This window comes from Lepus europaeus, chromosome 18, assembly GCF_033115175.1.
Source record: "Lepus europaeus isolate LE1 chromosome 18, mLepTim1.pri, whole genome shotgun sequence".
Classification (NCBI taxonomy): Eukaryota; Metazoa; Chordata; class Mammalia; order Lagomorpha; family Leporidae; genus Lepus; species Lepus europaeus.
The window spans coordinates 17,293,761-17,315,474 of record NC_084844.1 but is presented as its reverse complement, the minus strand read 5'-3'; the positions used below and the strand labels follow the sequence as shown (position 1 = coordinate 17,315,474).

Below are 21,714 nucleotides of genomic sequence, written 5' to 3'. Positions count from 1 at the left end.
GGGTCCTGGCTCGGCTCGCAGCTCCAGCTTCCTGCTGATGCGCCCCAGGGGGCTGCAGGTGAGGGCTGGGGGGTGTCCCTGCTGCCCACCCAGGTGACAGCCCCAGAATGAGCTCCTGGCTCCTGGCCTTGGCCAGGCTTAGCCCTGGCTGTTACGTGAAATTGGGGAGTGAGTGAGCCAGCAGTTGGGAGTCCTCTCTCTCTCTCTCTCTCTCCCTCCCTCCCTCTCTCTCTCCCTGCCTTCCACACTTTGCAGTCAGGGGCCGCAGGTATGATCACGAGAGAGATGCCGGACTCTGCAAGCTGAATGGAGAGCAGCTGGCGACAGCCAGGGCCAGTAGGGCCAGGCCCTGGGCCGCGGGGTCTGACGCCGGTGATTTGGTTTTGGTGATCTGGGAACTTCGGGGTTGCGTCTGGCAGCGAGGGGGATTTTGCTACAGATGGCAGGGCTGAGGCCAAGCGATTGCTGCTCATCTTTTCCCGGTGTGGCTTTCTGGGGCTCCCCCCTCACGCCCCCAGCTTGTCTGCCTCCTCCGGCACCGGCCCTCCTGGGGCTGGCCGGAGCCAAGAATAACGGGAGGATGACCTCATGGGCCGCCAGCCCCGGCCCTATTTCTGGAGTGCGGGGTCAGCCCTGCTGTGCTGACAACACGGCTCCGTGCTGAGTCATGAGCTGCCCGAGCCAGGGCCGCCGTGCCCCAGCCCCTTGCCAGACCCCAGCCCGGAGGCTGCCGGCGTCGCCATGGCAACGGGCACCTAGGGCCAGGCCAGAGGCCCTGGGGAAGCCTTCGGCCCACAGGGCGCCAGGCAGAGCCAGGCGGGGCATTGGGGCGCGCTCTGCCTGCCCGGGGCATGGGCGAGCATGCGTGAATCCGCGCCCCAGGCCCCAGCTCCGACATCAGGGGACCCGGGGTGTCTGCGGAGGCTTGGGTCTTAGCTGTGTTTTCCCTGCTGTGCCCCCGGTGGCTTCTGCGAGGTGACTATCAGCGTCTGGTCAAAGCGCCCTGCAGACGCGACCCGATCCGGGTCTCAGAATTTACAGCGCTACATAAAGGCATTTGAAAGCAGCAGAAAAGGCGATGTTGTGAACTGGAAACTATCAAATCTTTAGGGACAGCCTGGCAGCACCAGATGAGCCCAGTGAGGCGGCCCCCCCAGCGCCCCCTCTCCCCCTGTAGTGGATTTAGCTGCTGGTCACAAGGCCCTCTGGAATAAAAATACCTTGTGCAGCTTTGCTGGCAACTATACGCGGTTATGTGGAAGTTCTAGCCAATAAGACGTCAGCAAGAAGGTCACATGCGACTTCCAGGAAATGTCCTTGCTGGAGACCAGGATGCAGATGTGATGTCTGGAGCTCCAGCAAACCTTTTACAGTGTGAGGCAGCATATTAAGGAGGGCAGAGAAACCAGCAGATGGCTATGGGTTCCCCTGCTGATCTTGGAGCTTCTTAAACACCACGTGACTGCTACTTTTGGACTTTATGAGAGAGAGAGAGAGAGAGAGAGAAAGTTTTGCCTCGTTGAAACCACTGTTGCTGTTTATTTGTTTCATTTTTGTCCTCAAAAGGTGAACCTAAGACTGATTGAGGCAATCATTAAAGAACTGCACATGGCACCTCAATGTAACCTTCAGGGAAATGGGTTTATTAAACCTCTACCATACGGTAAAAGAGCATGGGGATTTTTCGCCTGAGGACCCATGAACTGAGAAGGGGAGGATCTCATCTTTTTTGGAAACTTCTAGGGAAATCTAGCGCTTCCGTGTGAGGGGGACTGACCCGCGCAGCGGCACCTGTAGAGACTTTGAGATCACAGTGCGAGCGGAGCCGGGGCGGCCAAGCATCACTTGTGTCCGCCACGGCCCGCAGTCAGCAAACCGGCCCAATGCATTCAGGGAGAAGCCGGAGACAGAATTTACTGCGGGAGCGGGAGCCACGGCGGTGGCCGGGGCAGAGCGGAGGTGGAGGTGGAGGCCCGGGTGGGCGCCCGGCGCCCCAGGCCGGCGGGATCAACCCCCGCTCCGCCCCAGCCGCTTGAGCCTCGGAGGGCCTGGCGCTCCGCCGCGGCCGCTGGGCGCACGGCCCCCTGACCCGCCCCGCCCGCCCAGGGCCCTTCTCCCTGGGGAATCCCAAGAGGATCGGTTCAGCTCCCGCAGCCATCACAGACCGTTAGCGCCCCATGTTCGGGGGTCCCGGACCCCATGACCCGGGCCACCTCGCTGGGATCTGCGCCCTCACCCCGGCACGCACCGCGTCCTAACCCCTGGACCCCCCTCCGCCACCGTCTGCGGCACAGCGCCCTCCGCGGCCGGAGAAAGTGAGGATGGGTGGGGGGAGGTTGTCCCGGCTTCCCTGGGGGGCGGCGGTGCCCCCGCTGGCTCCCTCCAGGTGGGCAGGCAGGCGAAGTGGCTGGGAGAGAGGAGGCAGAGGTTGGCCACGTGGTTGCTGGCCGGACCCAGGCACGCCCAGAGGTGGAAAGCCGGAGAGCAGGTGCTCCCCCAGAGCCTTCAGGGGGCGGGCCCTGGTGACACCGTCATTGTACCCCCCTCCCCCGCAGCTGCTACCCACGTGGTCTCAGAAGAGGAAGACCCTACATGTGCTTTGTGGCTGCTTGTGGCCAGCTTTCCCTACTAGGCAGATTCGAGTCCCGGCTTCTCCACTTCTGATCCAGCTCTCTGCTGTGCCCTGGGAAAGCAGTGGAGGATGGCCCAAGTGCTTGGACCCCTGCACCCACGTGGGAGACCTGGATGGAGTTCCTGGCTCCTGGCCCAGCCCTGTCCATTGTGGTTATTCCAAGAGTGAACCAGCAGATGGAAGATCTCTCTCTCTCTCTGTTATCCTGCCTGCCTGCCTTCCTTCCTTCCTTCCTTCCTTTCTTCCTTCCTTCCTTTCTTTCTTTCTTCCTTTCTCTCTCTCTCTCTCTCTCTCTCTCTCTCTCTCTCTCTCTCTCTTTCTTTTTTACAGGCAGAGTGGACAGTGGGAGAGAGAGACAGAGAGAAAGGTCTTCCTTTGCCGTTGGTTCACCCTCCAATGGCCGCTGCAGCCGGCGCACTGCGCTGATCCGAAGCCAGGAGCCAGGTGCTTCTCCTGGTCTCCCATGCGGGTGCAGGGCCCAAGGACTTGGGCCATCCTCCACTGCCTTCCCAGGCCATAGCAGAGAGCTGGCCTGGAAGAGGGGCAACCGGGACAGAATCCGGCACCCCGACCAGGACTAGAACCAGGCATGCCGGCGCTGCAGGTGGAGGATTAGCCTATTGAGCCGCGGCGCCAGCCTGTTATGCTGCCTTTCAAATATATATATTTAAAAAAAAAAAAAAGTGGCTTTGCCTTCAGCTGAGTGGCCTAACGCATCACTGTGGCCACAGGACGCAAGCCCACTTTCCCAGTCAGGACAGAGGCTCTCCCTTAGCGATCACGGGGAGACCGTGGGGCCCTAGAGGGGCCCAGGTGACAAACGTGCTCCTCCCCGGGCTGCTGGACACTGCGGCCCCTCGCCCGCTGCTGTGCAGATGAGGAGCCCAGGCGCCCAGGCTGCCAGGGATCGCACCTCACTGAAACACTCGCCCGTCCCCGGGGACATTCCCCGCTTGGGGACAAGGACCTGCAGCCCTGCAGAACGCGGGAAAGTCTGATTCCCCAGGGGAGTTGCTGGCGTCATCGCTATGGGGCCCCCTTCAGCGTCCACCTCTGGTTCCCAGACCCAGGTATGTTTTCCGTGAGTTTTCTGTTGTTAATTCAAGAAAGCACAGGAGAGCTAGGGGCTTGGAACAATGCGGGTCCATCAGCCGAGTGGCCTGCAGGATCCAGGTCACAGCAAGGTCCAGGGTCCAGCAGGGCTGTGTACCAGCTGCAGGCTGCAGGGGAACCCGTGGCTTTGCCTGCACTGGCTCTGAGTCCACCGGCGCTCCTGGGCAGCCATGCTGCCTCTCTTGGCCTCTCTTCCATGTCCTGTCCTTGCTCTCACTGCAGCCAGGAAAGGACCCAGGTGATGACAGCGGGCAACTGGCTAGGTGGCCCAGGACCCTCAGCCATCGGCAGGTGCACAGCCATAAATCCACCTGCTCAGCCCCTCGGTGATGGAAGGCAACAGAAGCCGGCCCCAGAGATCAGGGCGTGAGCAGCTTCGTGGGCTGTAAGGGTGTCTGATTCAAGGTGTGGAGGGCACCCTGGAGCGTGGCCCCCTCCTCGGACAGAGTCGTGGCTCTGCCCAGCTCTCATCAAGTCGCTCCCAACCTCTGTCGGCGCGGCAGCTTGCTGGTAACATCTACAATACGACCACAGATCCCACGGCCCAGGGCCTTGGCCGTGGAGAGACTCCACTTTGATGTCATGCGTGGGGGATTTCGTGGCCATGAACCAAACACTCTGCGACCCTCTAATGATAGCACTTAGACCTGCAGGCAGGAACACAAGCCCCTCCTCTCTCTCTCTCTCTCTCTCTTAAATAAGTAAATAAAACTGTGAAAGGACCCCTCACATGACCGTAGGCAAGCGAGGGAGGGGTGCCCCATCTGGCACAACTCTGGTGGGTGCTCGGGGGTCTGAAGCCCCTGCAGGGGGTCTGGCTCCTCTGGTCCTGCCTGCCCCCTCCCAGCTGCACCACCTCCATCAAAGAATGGATTCTTGCTGGGACCACCTGACACTGTGATGTCATTGTTGTGACACAGCCCAGTTAACGAAGGGCAGGTCCACGTGCAAGGTCACTTGGTCTCCCGTGGTCAGGCGCCCCCCCCACCATCCCCGGGCATGGCAGCCAGAGTTGTTTGTCAAAGGCCTGTGGCCCTCGCCTGCAGATGGTATGGCCTTGCTCCAGGGCCCTGGGCGCGCCTTGTGCTCCGCAGCTGGGCCACGCTGCCAGCCTCGTTCTCACCGCGGGCTCCTCCAGGACAGAGCCTCTGCCGGTTGGCAGCCAGTGCCGAGGCTCCTCCTCTGGCAGCCTGGACCTGCTCCTGGCCCCACTGACTCCTGGCAGCCTCCCCTGGCATCTGCATATTGCCAGAAAAATCCCAATAATTCTGGAACATAGCATTCTGTCTCTCGAACCCCAGGGAAGTGCTGTGTGTCGGGCTTCCTTTTCCACAGGGAAATCAATCATTTCACTTTGACCTTGACTCTGGATGGGCTGTCCTGACCGCAGGACCCCTGAAATGGTTCCCGGTGTGGCAGTCTAAGTCTGCAGCGGGTTCACCTCGCCCCCTCCGGAGGGGGTGGAGCTTACGGAGCCTTCCATGTGCTGGCCCCTTGGTGTGTCCATGGCGCATTTAGCACTTTGTGAGTGATCTCCTACGGAATGTCCGGATGGCCTGCATCTCTGCTTCCTCCAGGGTCCTAACAGGAGACCTGAGCCATAGTCACCTGACGGGGAAGCGCGTAACAGAAGGGATGGGGCAGGCGTCTGGCGCAGTGACCAAACACTGCTGGAGGTGTCCGGTCCAAGTCCCAGCTCCGATTCCAATTCCAGCTTCCTGCTCGTGGGTGCCCTGGGAGGCAGCGGTGATGGCTCAAGTACTGGGGTCCCTGACGCCCATCCGGGAGACCTGGATGGAGTTCATAGCTCCTGGTTCCCACCTGACCCAGCACTGGCTATTGCAGGCATTTGGGGAGTAAACCAACAAATGAAAGAGCTTGCTCTCTCTGCCTCTCCCTGCCTTCCATATAAATACAAAGTGTTAATAACCCTGCCTTCCATATAAATACAAAGTGTTAATAAAAACAACATGTAAAGCATCATTAATGCTAACAGAGAATCAGGGTGCTGGTGGGCAGAGTGCAGAGACAGCTGGGGCTCTGGGAGCCTGCCTGCCGTCAGGGCGGGGCGAGGCCTGTGGTGTACAGCGTCTATGTGGGGAGCCCTGGGAAACAGCCCCCCCAGGAGGTGGGTGAGCTGGGGCCGGTTGCACAGAGGGGGTCGGGGGTCAGAGCTCGACCCAGCGTGACAGCGAGGGCCGGGGCTGTGAGCTCCTAAAGGACTTGCCACGGCGAGGGCCATACGTGTCCGCTCACACGCACCTCTGGCAATGTCCCAGGGGATGTCAAGGAGACGAACCCCAGCCCTGGGACCAGCAAGGGCAGCCTCTTCTTCTCTAGGGTGTGGCGGACGGAGCTTAGCATCCCGTGCCCCACGGGAACCCTGCCCGCCTCTCGCAGCGCAGGTGAGGAAGGGTGGCAATGCATGGGAAAACGGGTGCCACCTGCATGGTGACAGGGGTGGGGAAGGCATCCTGGCCCCGGCCCCAGGTGGGGACTGCAGATGCCACCCACTGCCTGCTCCCCGTGGCTGTGCACCACCATGGAGCCGCTTCCCCAGTAGGGTGAAGACAGAATGAAGTCGCTCCCAGCGGCCTCACTCTGTGATGCTCAGACTGTCAGTCTGTGCCCGCAAAGACGCTGCAGCTGGCGCTTCCCAGGAAGCATCCGGAAGCTTAGGGCACAGAGGTGTGTGGGACCAGGCGATCACCACCCCAGGAGGCTGGGCAGAAGCAGGAGTGAGCGGAGGAAGAAGTCGCAGCTCCATGCCAGCCTGGCAGGGCCCACGGGGAGCGCTGCAGTCTAAGAGCCCATCAGATGTGTGCAATGAGGGCCCCGAGGTCTGGGCCTTCCCAGAGGGCAGGGGCTTCTGCGGCCGAGACGACCCCGGAAGGGACAGCCTGTGCCGCGGTGCCCTCCCGGGCAGGAGGTGAACTGAACACCTGGCTTTTATCTTTCCCCGGCCACCCCCTTGGGCTGGCAGCTTACCTGCACATTGATGGGCAAGTTCGGGTTCTTTTCTTGTTTCCCTAGAGGCTTTTCGCCCCCAGTATAAAACAGCCACGGGGGAGGCCAGGCTGCCACCAAATCCTCCTGCCTCGCCCTCCGGGCCCACGGCTGCCCCTGCGTTTCTTGGTTGGGTTCCGGGACCTGAAGGCTGTAATCACTGAGCTGACCTTGTGGACAGCATAGGCGGCAGAGGTCCTCAATTCGACAGTCCTCTGGAACACTGTTAAACAAAGGATTTGAGGCCCAGAGAACATAATGAATTTGCTGAAATCCTACAAGACGGTAAAGATGTGGGGCCAGCTTTGTGGCACAGCTTGCGACACCAGCATCCCATATGGGAGAGCTTGTTCAAATCCTGAATGCTCTGTTTCCAACCAGCTCCCTGCTAATGCACCTGGGAAAGCAGCGGACGATGGCCCAAGCCCTCGGGTCCCTTCCAGGTAGGAGACCTGGATGGAGTTTCTGGCTCCTGGCTTTGGCCTGGCCCAGCCTGGGCTGTAACGGCCATTTGGGAAGTGAACCAGCACATGCAAGCTCGCTCTCTCTTGCTCTCTTTCTGTTACTCTGCCTTTCAAATAAATATTTTTTTAAAAAAGATGTAATATTCAGACTCAACTCTCCTGATACCTGATCCAGTTTTCTTCTTCCTTTTGCCGTTCTGCCTTCCCTGGCGCTACACATATGGCTTGGGTGCCGAACTTGACGGCGAGATTTGTGTCTCTGCAGGAGGGTGGGCCTGCACCCTCTGCCTGAACGGCTCAGCCGCCAGCTCCCTCGGGGCCTGACTTAACCAGACGAACACTCAGCTCCACGTGGAACACAGCTGCACGGCAGAGCTGCCTAGTTGCTTCTAGCACCCATGACCTGGATTTAACGCAGGCAAATGTGGCCGTTTAGTACCAGGGGACCACACCGCCACCAGTTCTCGGCTATATGGGGACACTGCAAAAACTGTAGAATAGTAACATAGAGAGGCAAGTTCATTTCGGAAAAAAAAAAAAAATAGCCCATGTGTCGGTTTTTCATATGAATTTGCATGAACTCTCAAAAAGCCCACATACTGTATCTTAGAGGAAAGAAAATGAGAAATCTGAACATGGAGAGATATTAAATTGACAGACCATGTATTTTGCACATAGAAACAAAAGCGTTGATTATGAAGATGATAAAATAACTGAATGGCCACTGCTTGCCAGTCACTGTGCAACAATGTAGCTTTAACACGTGTACACACACACACACACATTCTCTCATTCCTCTTCCAGCCAGCTTTTCTGGACTGACAAGCAGCTCCCCAAATTTCTGTGGCTCACACAATGAATGATATTTCTTGCTCATGTCACATGCCTTTCCTTGTATTTTTTTTTTTTTTAAGATTTATTTATGGGGTCAGCACCGTGGCATAGCGGCCATATGGGCGCTGATTTTAAGTCCTGGCTGCTCCACTTCCAATCCAGCTCTCTGCTATGGCCTAGGAAAGCAATGGAAGATGGCCCAAGTCCTTGGGCCCCTGCACCCATGTGGGAGACCTGGAGGAAGCTCCTGGCTCCTGGCTTAGGATCAGCCCAGGTCTAGCCATTGCAGCCATTTGGGAATGAACCAACGATAGAAGATCTCTCTCTCTCTCTCTCTCTGCCTCTCTGTAACTGTGCCTTTCAAATAAATAAATCTTTTTAAAGAGACAGATTTTATGTATTTATTTGAAAGGCAGAGTTAAGAGAGAGAGGGGGAGAGAGAGAAAGAGATCTTCCATCTGCTGGTTCACTCCCCAAATGGCCACAACAGCTGGGGCTGGGAGAGGTCAAAGCCAGGAGCTCCATCCTGATCTCCCATATGGACAGCAGAGGCCCGGGCACTTGGGCCATCTCCTGCTGCCTTCCCAGGTCATTAGTAGCGATATGGACTGGAAGCAGAGCAGCCAGGAGTCAAACCTGTGCCACTAGGATATGGGCTGTGGGAGTGGCCATTCTGGCAAAGGAGAAGAGAGGGACACTCACAACCCCTCAGCCCCAGGCTCCTGTCTGGCAGGGCCGTACCTGCATTGCGTGGGCGGTAGCGGGCCAAGATGGTGATCCTCCCACAGGAAAAGGGTAAGGACAGTAAGACCTCAGTTCTTCCAGAGGGGTCACCACCCCAGCCCTCCTCACCTCCAGAGAGCGAGGAACCTTGCCCAGCTCCTGAGCTCCTGGAGACCAGCCACATCTTTGCAGCTGCGCTACAATCCCAGCCAGCCTGCAAGGGTACTGCTGGGCGGAGGCAGAATGGGGACCCCCGAGGAGAGGGGACGGGAGCACTCCAGTCACCACCTCGGGGGGCACACAGGTGAGAGAGAAGGATCATCATGGTGTGGGGGGGACCCGCCGCGGGCTCCCAACACAGGACACCGCCCCGGGCAGACAGAAAGATAGCGTGGATCACCGGGGCCTCGAACCCAAGGGGCGACCAGAGGTTTGTGGCATTTTTGACCTGGCTAAGGGCTGCAGGGTGGGTTGGCACAGGGATAATGTGAGAGCAGAGACCGACAAGGGCTGCACACGTCCAGAGCCAACAGAGGCGTCTTGAACAAGGATCTGGGCAGTTGGAAGAACAAGTCAAGTCCAGAAACTCAGACTTTGTGGCTTCAGAAATTCAATCCGGGGCCTGCGCTGTGGCGCAGCGGGTTAAAGCCCTGGCCTGAGGCATCGGCATCCCATTTGGGCGCTGGTTCTAGTCCTGGCTGCTCCTCTTCCAATCCAGCTCTCTGCTATGGCCTGGGATAGCAGTGGAGGATGGCCCAAGTCCTTGGGCCCCTGCGCCCACCTGGGAGGCCTGGAGAAAGCTCCTGGCTCCTGGCTTCAGATCCCTGCAGCTCTGGCCATTGTGGCCATCTTGGGGGGGGGGGGGTGAACCAGTGGATGGAAGACCTCTCTCTGTCTCTACCTCTCTCTGTAACTCTGCCTATCAAATAATAAATAGAATAAATCTTAAAAAAAGAAAAAAAGAAATTCGCTCCAAGAAACTGTGCAGGACGCCGCGGGCCACAGGAGTGCCTGGGCTCTGCTCCACACTCCAGCTTCCTGCCGGGGACAGGCTCCTTGGGCAGCCACCTACCAGGGTCCCTGCCACCCAGATGGACTTCCAAGCTCCTGGGCCAGCCCTGGCTGTTGCAGGAATTTGGGGACAGAACCAGATGGAAGTCAGTCTCTTTGTCTCTCTGCCTCGCAAATAAAAATTAAAATCGATGATTTTTTTTTAAATTAGCCCCAGCTCCATCATCTACCCGCTGCTCCCAATAATTAAACCCGTGTGAAGACAGGATTTTCACTGTTCGCTTTTTATATTAATCCAAAAGCAGACATCGGTCTAAAAAAGGAGCCATGCAAGGAAAGGCTGAGTTCAAGCCCCGTCCCCGAGGGTGAGACGGCCGCCCCTGCCCCTTTTCTGTCTCCCACGTCGGGGCTTCCTCGGATGCTGGGGATGCGCGGACTCCCAGCCAGGCCGCAGTCCGGGGCCCAGGGCCCGGGGGCAGGGCAGCCGCCGGTCAGCTTCAGGCTGCGAGAGCCTTCCTGGCCGCCGGTGCCCTGCAGCCACTGGCGGACCCGCGCCGGAAGCTGCACCTGCAGCCGCGGCTGCGCTGCGATCCGAGCTGGGCTCGCCAGGGACGCTCCTCGTTTAAAAACGAACCCGTAACAGTAGCTCCACGACACGGATCGATGAAGCAAAGAAATGACCTTGTTCAATGACAAAAAAGGGTGACGAGCAGCAAGGAGACAGGCAGCGGGGCCGGTGACCTCCAGCCGGGAGCGCCTTTCGGGGGGACCCGGGGCAGAGGCGCGGAGGTCGCAGGTGCACGGAAACCCGCCGCGGGCTCCCGACACAGGACACCGCCCCGGGCGGACGGAAACCAAAAGGGCAGCACGGCAGCGCGCGTGCAGCTAGGGGCCGGAGGGAGGAGACCCCCCAACAAGACAAAGGCTGCAGCCGCGGGAGGCCGAGAGTGCGCGTGCGCTACGGAGCGCGCGTGCGCGTGGCTGTCCGCGCCGCGGCCCGAGGCGTGGGGGAGGGGACTCGGGGAAGGAGCGAGCCGGGGGACCGGGGGCGGGCCGCTCTCGCGCGCCCCCTGGCGGCCGGAGGAGAAGGCGCCCGCGGAGGCCTCGCGGCCCGCCCCGCCCCTGGGGTGGCTCGTGCCCCCGCGGCTCGCGCCTGCGCCGCCGGTCGGCCTCGGGGACGCGCCCCCTCGCCCGCGCGCGCGCGCTCGCAGCCACCGCCACCCACCGGCTCCGGCACCAGCAGCAGCGCCGCCGCCGCTGCCCACCGTCTGCCGCCGCCAGCGCCGCCGCCTTCGCTCGGCCGCCCGCTGCAGTCCTCGCCGTCTGCCGACTACCAGGTAAGCGCCGGGACTCGGACACCGCCTCCCGTGCGCTCCGCACGCCGCCGCAGCCGGAGTTTAATGCCCACCTGCGGCGGGGGCTGGGGCCGGGCGGCGTGGACCGGGGCGCGCGTGTGTGCGTGCGCTTGTGTGGCTGGGGTCCCGGGCGGAGGCTGTGCCCGCAGGGTGGGGCGCGGATGGTGGCCTGGGGGAGGGGGCTGCGCTCTGTCCTCCATCGCAGCCTTTTGCCGCAATGGGCGTGTGTGTGTGTAGGTGGGTTCCAATGACGACCCCCGAAGCCGAACCTCAAATTCGCCTTCTCCGCCGCTGTCTGCCGAGAACAAGAGCCGGATCGGGTTCTCGAAAAGACGAAGGCTCGCACACCTCCGTGCCCGCACCTCCCCGGCGGCGCCCCCCTCGGCGCCCCCTCCTCCGTCCGTTCCTCCTTCAGAAAGCCACAGGGGACATTTGGGGGCTGGGAGGGACCCGAGAGATGGGGAGGGGGCCAGGCGCTGTCATTGCAGCCGCCCTTCCCCCTGCGCGCGCCTGGCACGGGGGACTCGGGCAGCGCCGCGCCCGAGGGGAGGTGGTGCGCGGGTCCCCGCGGGGACGCCCTCCGAGCAGGCGGCCCCGGGCCGTGCGACGTGGACGGACTGCGGGGCCGCGGCTCCCGGCTCGCGGGCGCGCACGGCCGCAGCCCTGACAGCCGGGCGCGGGGGCTGCAGGTGCCTTTCGGGGCGGGTCCCTTTCTCTCGCTCTGCGCCGGGCGCTCCCTGCCGGAGGCGCGGGGCTGGCGCGCAGGGCTCGCCCCTCACTGCGGCAGTGGGTGTGGACCCGGGTGGGCGGCGGAGGGGGGGGCAGGCTGTGCCTCCTCCCACTGCCACCCCTCCCCCGTTTTTTCCCTGCCGAACGCGAGGTGCCATCTTTTTGCGGCTGTCACGTCTTTCTGTTCCCAAGCCGAGCCGGGTGGTCGGGCTCCGCGGAACGGGGCGCGGACTGGCCTTGGTGGGGGGCACCATCAGCCCCGAAATCGCGGCGTTTGGATGCTGCGGGAGTGAGCGCGGGGGTCGAGCACGCGGACTTTTCTTCGACAGCTCGCTGCTTTGTTCCTAGAGCTTACGTGATCCGCGCTCGCGGCCCCGTCTGGGGGTTTCTTCTATTCCACGAGGGCATTCAGCCAAGACTCCTAGCCCCCTCGTTTCCCACCCTTTGTCGGCTCTTGGTGCTTGCCGGGGGTCCATGAGCCCTGGTCACGAGCCTCCGGGGCGCTGGTGGAACGGCCGCGACCCCGAGCAGTCCCTTCCCGGAGGGCAGCCCGCGCGGGGGAAGCGCCCTCCCCGCCCAGGGGGGTGGGATTCGGGGTCTGGGCGCGCCTTGCCCCTCCCGAGGCTTCGAGAGCCCTGGGGGACACGCCCGCCCTGGGGGACACGCCCGCGTGGCTGCCCGGCGATGGGGGCGCGCTCGCCGCCGGCGTCTCCCCGGCTTTACGCCCTGTTGCTACGCCAGGCTGGAGAATGTCAAGAGGGGGCGTGAGGTTCCCTCGGGCGCCACCGCCACACCCATTTTTTCCAGACCCACCGAGAAGGGCGAGCCGAGTGGGGAGTTGCCATGGGAACCGCACGCGTCCGGAGACAGACCCTGGCGGCGTCGCCCCGCCCCCTCCCCGCGGAAATTGGGGACCCAGGGCGGGCCTCGCGATGCGCGCGCTGGGGAGTCCCCCGTCCCTGACCTGTGGCTCTTTCTAATTAGTCCCCGGCGGCCGCAGCCACCCAGACAGGCGTCCCGGATGTATTTTATTATCGCGGCTGGGCTAATTAATATTGCTAAGTGCGAGATTTTCACTTAAGAGTCAGAGTTCGTCGCCGCGCTTGGCAGCGAGGCGGGGGTATGCGGCCACCTCCCGGGTGACGGCTTTCCGCTTTATTCCAGCGCTGGAAACTGGTGTGGGCGAGGGGCTCCGAGAGGGATGAGCGTGGTCGGGCCAGCTCGTCCGCGCAGGCCGCCCGGGTTCCGTGGATCAGCCCGGCTGGGGTGGAGCGCCCGCAGGAGCCGCCCCGGACCGAGTCCAGCATCCTCCCCCCCACCTCCAGCCCTTCGCCCCTCGGCAGCGCTGGGGCGGCCCGGGAAAGGGGGGGCCCATTGCGGCCCCTGGGGAGGAGAGGGAGCCCGGCAGGCACAACGCCTTTAGTCCGGTGCCACAGTCCGAGATTTTGCTCCGTTTTTAGGGGCTTAGTGGTGTCACCCCAGGACCTCGAGGGAGTGCGCAGCGCCCCGCCCCCGCGGTAGTACCTAGGGACCCTCACCTCCGCCCCCTAACGGCTCCAGCAGCGGGGGGCTCTTTTCCCTCCCGGGAGACCTCGCTTACCCCCTGGTACTCAGGAACCTGTAGCTCCAAGTCCTGGCCCAGAGCTGGCTCCCCCTTGGGACAGAGACACTGGCCGGCCCCTCCCCCGCCCTGCCCCCTCCACGCCCATCCTACGGTGAAAATGTCTCTCCTGCCTGGCTGATTATGAGTGCGTTTTATGAATTTCCGGCCCCTCGTCTCTAACCCTCCCTCTGAGTACAGAAAGAAATGGGTGGCTGGCTGGAGGGGGAGAGGAGGGATGGCCCCCCCCCCAGGTCCACAGCCACTCATGACGCTAATCTACCCGCTGGCATTTGCCTCCCTAACAGGTGTTTGGGATGGTAGCCTGGCTTGGCTTGGGGTTCACCTTGGATGATTTGGGAGGGTTTGTTGGCTTTGCTGGGTGTCGGTGAGTGATAGTCGGTGACTTGTGTGTCCCTGCTGGCCCAGGCCTCCTCTGCACATGCCCACCATGGAAGGGTGTGGCTTTTAAGTGGTTTCTAGTATCAGGCTCTGCTCCCCAGACAGGAACAAAAGGAATGAATGCCCCTGGGACACTGGGAGGAAACTTGGAATGGGTTTGATTGAGCAGAGGTCGGGTTCATCCATCGGGAAAGAACCCCTGCTGCTGACCCTCGTGGCCGTGGAGTTCAGGGCCACCTGGAGAGGTGACAGGCCTGTGGCTCCCTTGGTGTAGGCTGACTTTTGCTTCCGGATTTTAACATCAGCGCCTGCGGCTTGTTTCCCGCCATCGTGTTGTATTCCACGTTCCCGCGGCTCTCAGCCCTCACGCCTGTGGCTTGAACGGTGCCGCCGCTGTGTGCATAAACGCTTACTTCTCCAGCTGTGTCTGATCGTCCTTAACAGGCCTTCCTGGCCTGCTTTCCAGTATTCAGTTAGCATCTTTCTTCTTGCGCTCCGCCCAAAGGATCAAAAACAAATGGGCCTTAAGGACCTGACGTGGAGCGAGACATGCGGGAGGTTCTGGCCCTTGTCCATTCAACAAGAGAGTAGGTGGGATACAGGGCAGAATCGGCGCTTTCTTCAAGGTCCAGCATCAGAAAGATGCGGGGACAGATGGCAGCCAGACAGCTGCATGTGCCCCGGAGCTGCGGCTCATGCCCCCTTCCCTGCCCCGCGCCTTCCCCCTTCCCCAGGGCAGCTCCGCCTGCTCACAGCCCCCAGCCTGGTCCCCTCGGCTCACCTCGCCATGTTGGGCAGAAGGTGAAGAAGCGCCCGCCACGCCAGCAGGGAAGGCCCCACGGGGCCACCCAGGAGGCTGCACCTGCTGGTCTGAGGGAGATGGGGGCTGGGAAACCCCACTGACTGTGCTCCTTCCCCCCAATCCAGAGACCTCTCGGCCCCTCCACACCCTCTGAAATTCCCATTTTACCATCAGTTGCCCGGTGCTTCCCTGGGCAACCTGGAACAGTGTTGTGGATGAGTGGAAGCAAAGACCCCAGGCACTGGGCAGCAACAGGCAGGGAGCCGCCACTTCCCTGTAAAACCGAGGTTCTTATGCGGCCACCGAGGCGTCCACAGGAACTCCTTATTTTCACACCTGGGGTGGGTGCACTGGTGTGGAGTGGTCAGGCCTGAAACAGGACCCCTCCCTGCAGGGCTGAGATACCCCAGGCACTGTTGTGATTGACTCTCTGATTTTATCCTCTCTGCGTCCCCTAGGGGGCGCTGTTGTTGTCGCCCTGCCACAGACAGGGAGCCCCAACACAGAGAGGCTTAGACACTCCTGGAAGGCCACACAGCCAGTGGGTGCTGGAGCTGTCAATCTGACACTACCCTGCCCCCTTTCAGCCACACCTGGGTTTACTAGACCTTTGTGGGCTAGGATGGGAACCCATGCACCAACCACGATATCGACCCAGTGGAATGTTCTGATTGCACAGACTCAACAAATGAATTTTTACAGGAGTCTGTGATCGGAGCATGGCCTGGGATAGGGTGAGAGAGCTGTGGAGTTAAAACTCCCAGTTTCTGATCTGCCCCAATGTGTAAAACAGAGAGATGCCCCCTCCCCAGGAACCCTAAACCTTTCCCAGGGTCTCTGGACTGCTGTGTCATGGGAAAACTGGAAATCAAGACTGGAGCGTTGAGACCTGGATTCAGCCCTGGTTGTCACTGATTTCTTTTTAAACTGCTGTTTATTAATCCTGTATTTCATTTTTCTGGAGCTTACCCTCTTTTTTAAATATAAGATTTACTTATTTATTTGAAAGGCAGAGTTACAGAGAGGCAGAGAGAGAGAAAGAAAGATAGAGAGAGGACTTCCCTCTCTGGTTCACTCCCCAAATGGGCACAATAGCTGGAGCTGGGAAGCCGGGAACCTGGAGCTTCTTCCAGGTCTTCCACGCGGGTGCTGGGGCCCAAGGACTTGGGCCATCTTCTACTGCTTTCCCAGGCCATAGCAGAGAGCTGGATCGGAAGTGGAGCAGCTGGGACTTGAACTGGCGCCCACATGGGATGCCGGCACTGCAGGTGGCGGCTTTAACCACTAAGTCACAGCACTGGCCCCTGGTCGCTGACATTTTAGGGACATCAGATCCCCATCTGGGGCTCTGTGCCTCTGAGAAGTTGAAGCATTGGCACCCTGATGGGTATAACTCTGAGACTCGGGGTGTGTGTGGAGCAGGCTGGCCCCAGACAAGCCCTTGTGGAAGGATCCCAGGTCTCCCTTGGCAGAGGTGGGCCCTGGAGGTATTGCCCCTCTCCTGGGGTGCAGACTGCAGTAAAGAAATACTCCCTCATGCTGTGGGCTGCAGGGCCGCCTGGGACCCCTCTGTCCCCAGGACACTCTGCAGTCCACACACACGCACGCATGCACTGCTGGCCTGTCTTGTCCCCAGTGCCTTCCTAGACGGGCTGCTACCCCGTGCACCGGCCACCTCTGCCAGGCTGCTTCCCTGCCCAGATGGCGCCCATCAGAGTGTGGGAGGCAGTGGGAGGCCAGCCCGGTGCGGGTGTGAAGCTTGTTGGGTTCTTTGGTTTGGAAACGCCCTGTAGGTGTGCAGGGCTTCAGGAAATACACACGCGGATGAACTCCAGGTGGCGCATCTGGTGACGGTTTCCCTGCGTTTGTTCGGGGATGTAGAAATTCGAACACCAGCTCAGCTAATCCCCAAGAAGCATCCCTCAGCTATCCAAGGTAAGGCTGTGAGTGCCTTGAGGGCTACCGCTGTGCCGGGCCCCAGTGCAGGCTGGATGGGCCTGGGGGGTGCAGACCCCAGGCCCCCTACTCGCTGTTGTGGGGCTTCCGTGGGAGCCTCTATTGTCTGGACCTTGGTGTGTGACAGTGTGGGGTGAAGTGAGGTGACACAGCACTCCCCAGGGCCGGGCACGAAGTACCGCTCACAGTGGCGCCGTGGGCAGCATCCTCTGGGCAGACGCTTGCGATCGCGTGCGTGGGCAGAGGTGTCGGCGATGCTGGTGGCACCAGGTGTAGCAGAGAAATTGCTGTGCTGAGTGGAGATCCAGCCGGAACCCGGCGTGGCTGTTTGGGAGGAGGCAGAGCCACTGGAAGTCGCGCCCGCTCATGTTCGGACGTGCCACGGGCAGGCAGGGTGATTTGTCATCCGTCATCCTGCTCCGTCTTCTTCCTTCCTGAAACCCGCCCCCTGCCAGGAACAGACCACGCACGGGCTGCCCACCCCAGCCCACCGTCAGAGGAGGGTGAGCGGGCTGCTGCCGTGGGGCGATCTCGTTCACTCACTGAGCGAGAAGTCTGCCAGGGCTGAGGACGGCGGTGGCAGTCCTGGAAGGCGTGGAGGTGGAGAGACTTGACGGCGGGTGAAATCTGCCAGTGGGCAGGCGGCTTCCAGATGGGCTGTTGGGAGTGTGTGGAGAAATGCTGGGTGATGCAAACTCTCCCTGTACTAGGCCTTGGAATCCCAGGCACCTGCTAGCTTCGTTGTATATGAATTCATAAATTAGGCTTAAGAAGCCTTCTTGGGGGCCGGGGCTGTGGTGCGGTGGGTGAAGCTGGCACCCCATATCGGAGCACTAGTTCTAGCATGGCTGCTCCACTTCTGATCCAGCTCCCTACTTATGCGCCTGGGAGCACAGCAGGTGATGGCCCAGGTGAGAGACCAGGATGGAGCTTCTGGCTTCTGGCTTCAGCCTGGCCCAGCCCCAGTCATTGTGGCTATCTAGGGAGTGAAGCAGCAGATGCAAGTTCTGTAACTCTGCCTTTCAAATAGATTTATTTATTTAAAAGTCACAGAGAGAGAAGGAGAGAGGAAGAACTTCATCCCCTGGTTTACTCCCCAGGGAGCCACAATGACTGGGGCTGGGCCAGGCTGAAGCCAAGAGCCAGGAGCTTCTTCCAGGTCTCCCACGTGGGTGCAGGGGCCCGAGCACTTGAGCATCCTCTGCTGCTTTCCCAGGGGCATTAGCAGGGAGCTGGATCGGAAGCAGAGCAGCTGAGACACTAACCGGTGCCCATGTGGGATGCTGGCATTGCAGGTGGCGGCTTTACCTGCTTCACCACGACACCAGCTCCAACTTATCAGTTTTTTTTTTTTTTTTTTGACAGGCAGACAATGAGAAAGAGAGAGACAGAGAGAAAGGTCTTCCTTCCGTTGGTTCACCCCCCAAATGGCTGTTACAGCCGGCGCACCGCGCTGATCCAAAGCCAGGAGCCAGGTGCTTCTCCTTGTCTCCCATGGGGTGCAGGGCCCAAGCACTTGGGCCATCCTCCAATGCCTTCCCGGGCCACAGCAGAGAGCTGGCCTGGAAGAGGGGCAACCGGGACAGAATCCAGCGCCCCAACCGGGACTAGAACCAGGGGTGCCAGCACCGCAGGTGGAGGATTAGCTTAATGAGCCATGGCGCCGGCCCCAACTTATCAGTTTTAAGTCACTATATCAAAAATCATAAAAGTGATGTGTGTATTTTTGACGCTTTACTCTGACTTAAACCATATCCGTGTGCCTTTGTTGCCTGGCTTTGGCCGGGGAGCAGCCTTCTGCTGCTGCTGCTCGGGGCAGCTGGCTGCAAGCCCTCCTTGTCTATTTTGCCCACACTGACTCATCTAGGGCTTCGGAGTTCGGCCCTAATTTTGGATGTATACTGTGGAGCCATCTAAGTGCAGAGAACCTGGAAGATTGTCCTGTGCATTTCGTGGCCTGTGAACATCCCATCGATGGTTCTCACCTTCACGAGGTCTTTCCAAAGCCTTCAAGTCCATTTTCCGTCAGCCGATGATGTCGAGAGCCCGGCTCTCGCTTCGTAGTCCATCGGCTTGCAGTTGAACTTATGTGACGGTCCCACAGGGTTTCTGGACAGCACAGATGACCTTCAGTGAGTGCCTGGTGGAGGTAGGAGGCGGTGACGCCAGGCCCCGGGGCCCCCAGCCCCTCCTGTCTGCAGAGCTTCCTTGCTTGTCCTCACCGGGGCGGCAGGAGAGTGCCCACAGGGGGACTTAGGAGCTGAGTCCTCCCTCTGCCCGTCTTTTTTAAGAATTATTTTATTTATTTGAAAGAGTTACAGAGAGAGGTAGAGGCAGAGAGAGAGGTCTTCCATCCGCTGGTTCGCTCCCCAAATGGCCAGAGCTGAGCTGATCTGAAGCCAGGAGCCAGGAGCTTCCTCTGGGTCTCCTACGCGGGAGCAGAGGCCCATGTACTTGGGCCGTCTTCTACTGCTTTCCCAGACCATAGCAGAGAGCTGGATTTAAAGTGGAGCAGCCGGGACTCGAACCGGTGCCCATATGGGATGCGGCACTGTAGGCTGGGGATTTAACCTGCTGTGCCACAGCACCAGCCCCCACCCGTCTTTTTGTTACTTGTCTTCAAGACACAGCACTAGGAAGCCGTCCACACAGAATTGTAATGAGGGGGCTTTACAGAAATGGCCCCATCAGACTCTAATGTAAAATCCCCTTACTCTGCTAAGTCCCCGAAGGAGAGAGTTTCAGATCCAGGTCCAGCAGCGTAAAGACGGCTGTAAGTCAGAAGTAAACCTGAAGCCGTGGATGGCGGGTCGCTGACGGCCTCCCTCCGGCCCTGTGCCCGCCATGCTGCACCGAGGCGTGGAGACGAGAGGGCCGTAAGTGACGTGGGGTCCCAGCTGCGGGGTTTCCGTCCAGCTGTGGTCCAGTCTTCTTTCCCTGGGGAGACTAGGACCTGGGTCGCGGTTCTGCCGTGTAGTCCCCATGACACCCAGGTGTCCGAAGGCCCTGGTGCGTCGCTGCAGGTCACGCGGGCTGCAACCAGCCCGTGATGAAGGAGGCGGTGCCGGGAAGGGCCAATGCACGGAACCGGGGGACAGGGCCCTTCCCGGGGTGCGGGCCGACTCTCCCCGGAATTGGATCAAGCTGAGCATAGACAGAGCTGTCCTGGGTCAAGTCCAGTTTTGCCACAGAAGTTCAGGGCATTTCAGGCATGCTTGTTCCCAGCTGTTCCTATTGGACAAGGCCCCCATCTGTCATCCTTCCGCACGCCCCCTCCAAAGACCCTGAGAGGGGGAGTGAGGGAGTGGGAGGTCCCACGGCACAGGGTCTGCATTCACTCCTGGCTCCAGTTCCCTACTAAAGCAGACGCTGGCGGTGGCTCAAGCGACGGGGTCCCTGCCCCCCACATGGGAGACCCAGACTGCATCCCAGCTCTCTGTCCCCAGGCCAGCCCTGGCCATTGCCAGCATTTAGGGAGTGAACCAGAAGATGCAGGCTCTCTTTCCATCTCCCTCTCTTCTCAAATAAAGTTTTTTAGAAGGGATGTATTGGATGATCAAGAATCTAAGGCCCGCCAGCGCTGCGGCTCACTAGGCTAATCCTCCGCCTGCGGCACCGGCACCCCAGGTTCTAGTCCCAGTTGGGGTGCCAGATTCTGTCCCAGTTGCTCCTCTTCCAGTCCAGCTCTCTGCTGTGGCCCGGGAGGGCAGTGGAGGATGGCCCAAGTGCTTGGGCCCTGCACCCCATGGGAGACCAGGAGGAAGCACCTGGCTCCCACCTTCAGATAGGTGCAGTGTGCCGGCCGTAGCAGCCATTTGGGGGGTGAACCAACAGAAGGAAGACCTTTCTCTGTCTCTCTCTCTCTCTCACTGTCTAACTCTGCCTGTCCAAAAAAAAAAAAAAAAAAAAGAATCTAAGGCCAAATGCCTAAGGGAAGGTTACAGTTGAAGAACTGCTGTGGTTACCTGTATAAAAGCACGCGTGTGTGTGAATGTTCACACCTCATTTGACGTGTGTCTGCATTTTCTTTTTTTTTTGCATTGGGTTTGCTGAGCAGCTTTCGGCTTTGGTACCGATCGTGCATGGGAGTTGAAGTCCATCCCTAGGCAGGCCAAGCAGTGGTCGTGGATGGCAGCGACAGCGTCTGTGGCTTCCCGCTCCCCTGGGCGCATGAGCACTGTGGCGCAGCCTGCACGTGAACTGGTCCCTTTCAAAGCTGCTTGCCAGTCAGCAGCCCTCCGCCGCCCACTTTCTGTCCTGACCACAAGGGGAATTGGACACACCGGCCCCAGCCCACTGCTCAGCCTGCTGCCACCCCCCGCGAGGCCAGCTTAGAGACGAAGCATTTCTCAGAACGTCCCTGAGTCCCACTGAATCCTGGCGGGCTGTGCCGGCTGTTCTCCGTAAACCCGGCTGGCATCCCCCGGGGTAGTCCTCGGGGATGACCATGTCCCGGGTTCCCTGCTGTGGCGCTGCAGACGCGGTCGCTCTGGGGTGTCCCTGCGGGCTGAGCAGATGGAGATGTGTCCGTTTCAGGGAATAATCACGAACCGATGTTGGGTGGCTGATGGGAAACACAGGCACAGAAGCTCAGGAGGAGGATTTTATGTTGCACGTTGACAATTTGAGATGAGGAGAAAAAAAAAAAAACTTTGAAAAGGTCTGGCTGTTTGTCGCAGGCAGGCCGCCCGCCCTCCAGAAGCGAGCAGGCCTCTGTTGTCATCGGCTGCTTGAGCTCTCCAGCCCTGAATTGAATTACGAACTTCCCGTTTATCAACAGGAGATTTCGGGCGAAGATGATTTCCTGTACCTCGGGGTTTCTGTCTGTGCCTCGGGGATTATGTGGTCTCTCTCTGGGGTCCTGGAGGCCCTCCTCCACTGGGGAGTCCCGGAGCTGAGTTAAAAGCGCCGGCGAGAACTCCCGGCAGCATCTCAGAGACCAGCACTGCAGAGAGGGGGAGGCTTTGGGGGCCACAGTGAGGGTCCTGATCTGGCCTCTGGGGGCCTAGGGGAGCTGACCTTGAAGTGATAGAGCAGCGGCCACCCCACGCCTGAGCTCAGCCAGACGGTGCAGCGCATCCCCGGGG

At 60.2% G+C, this 21,714-nt stretch overlaps 1 protein-coding gene across 17 annotated transcripts in view; it reads left to right on the top strand.

Annotated features, from left to right (window-relative positions):
* Window positions 1–11,049: 11,049 nt before the first annotated feature.
* The window catches only part of MAPT (microtubule associated protein tau), an 82,779-nt gene continuing 72,114 nt past the window's right edge, over window positions 11,050–21,714 (top strand). For all 17 annotated transcript variants that reach the window (XM_062215778.1, XM_062215776.1, XM_062215783.1 and 14 more), the window contains exon 1: window positions 11,050–11,120. The gene's annotated coding sequence lies outside the window, so the exon portion shown is untranslated. The remainder of the gene's footprint in view (window positions 11,121–21,714) is intronic.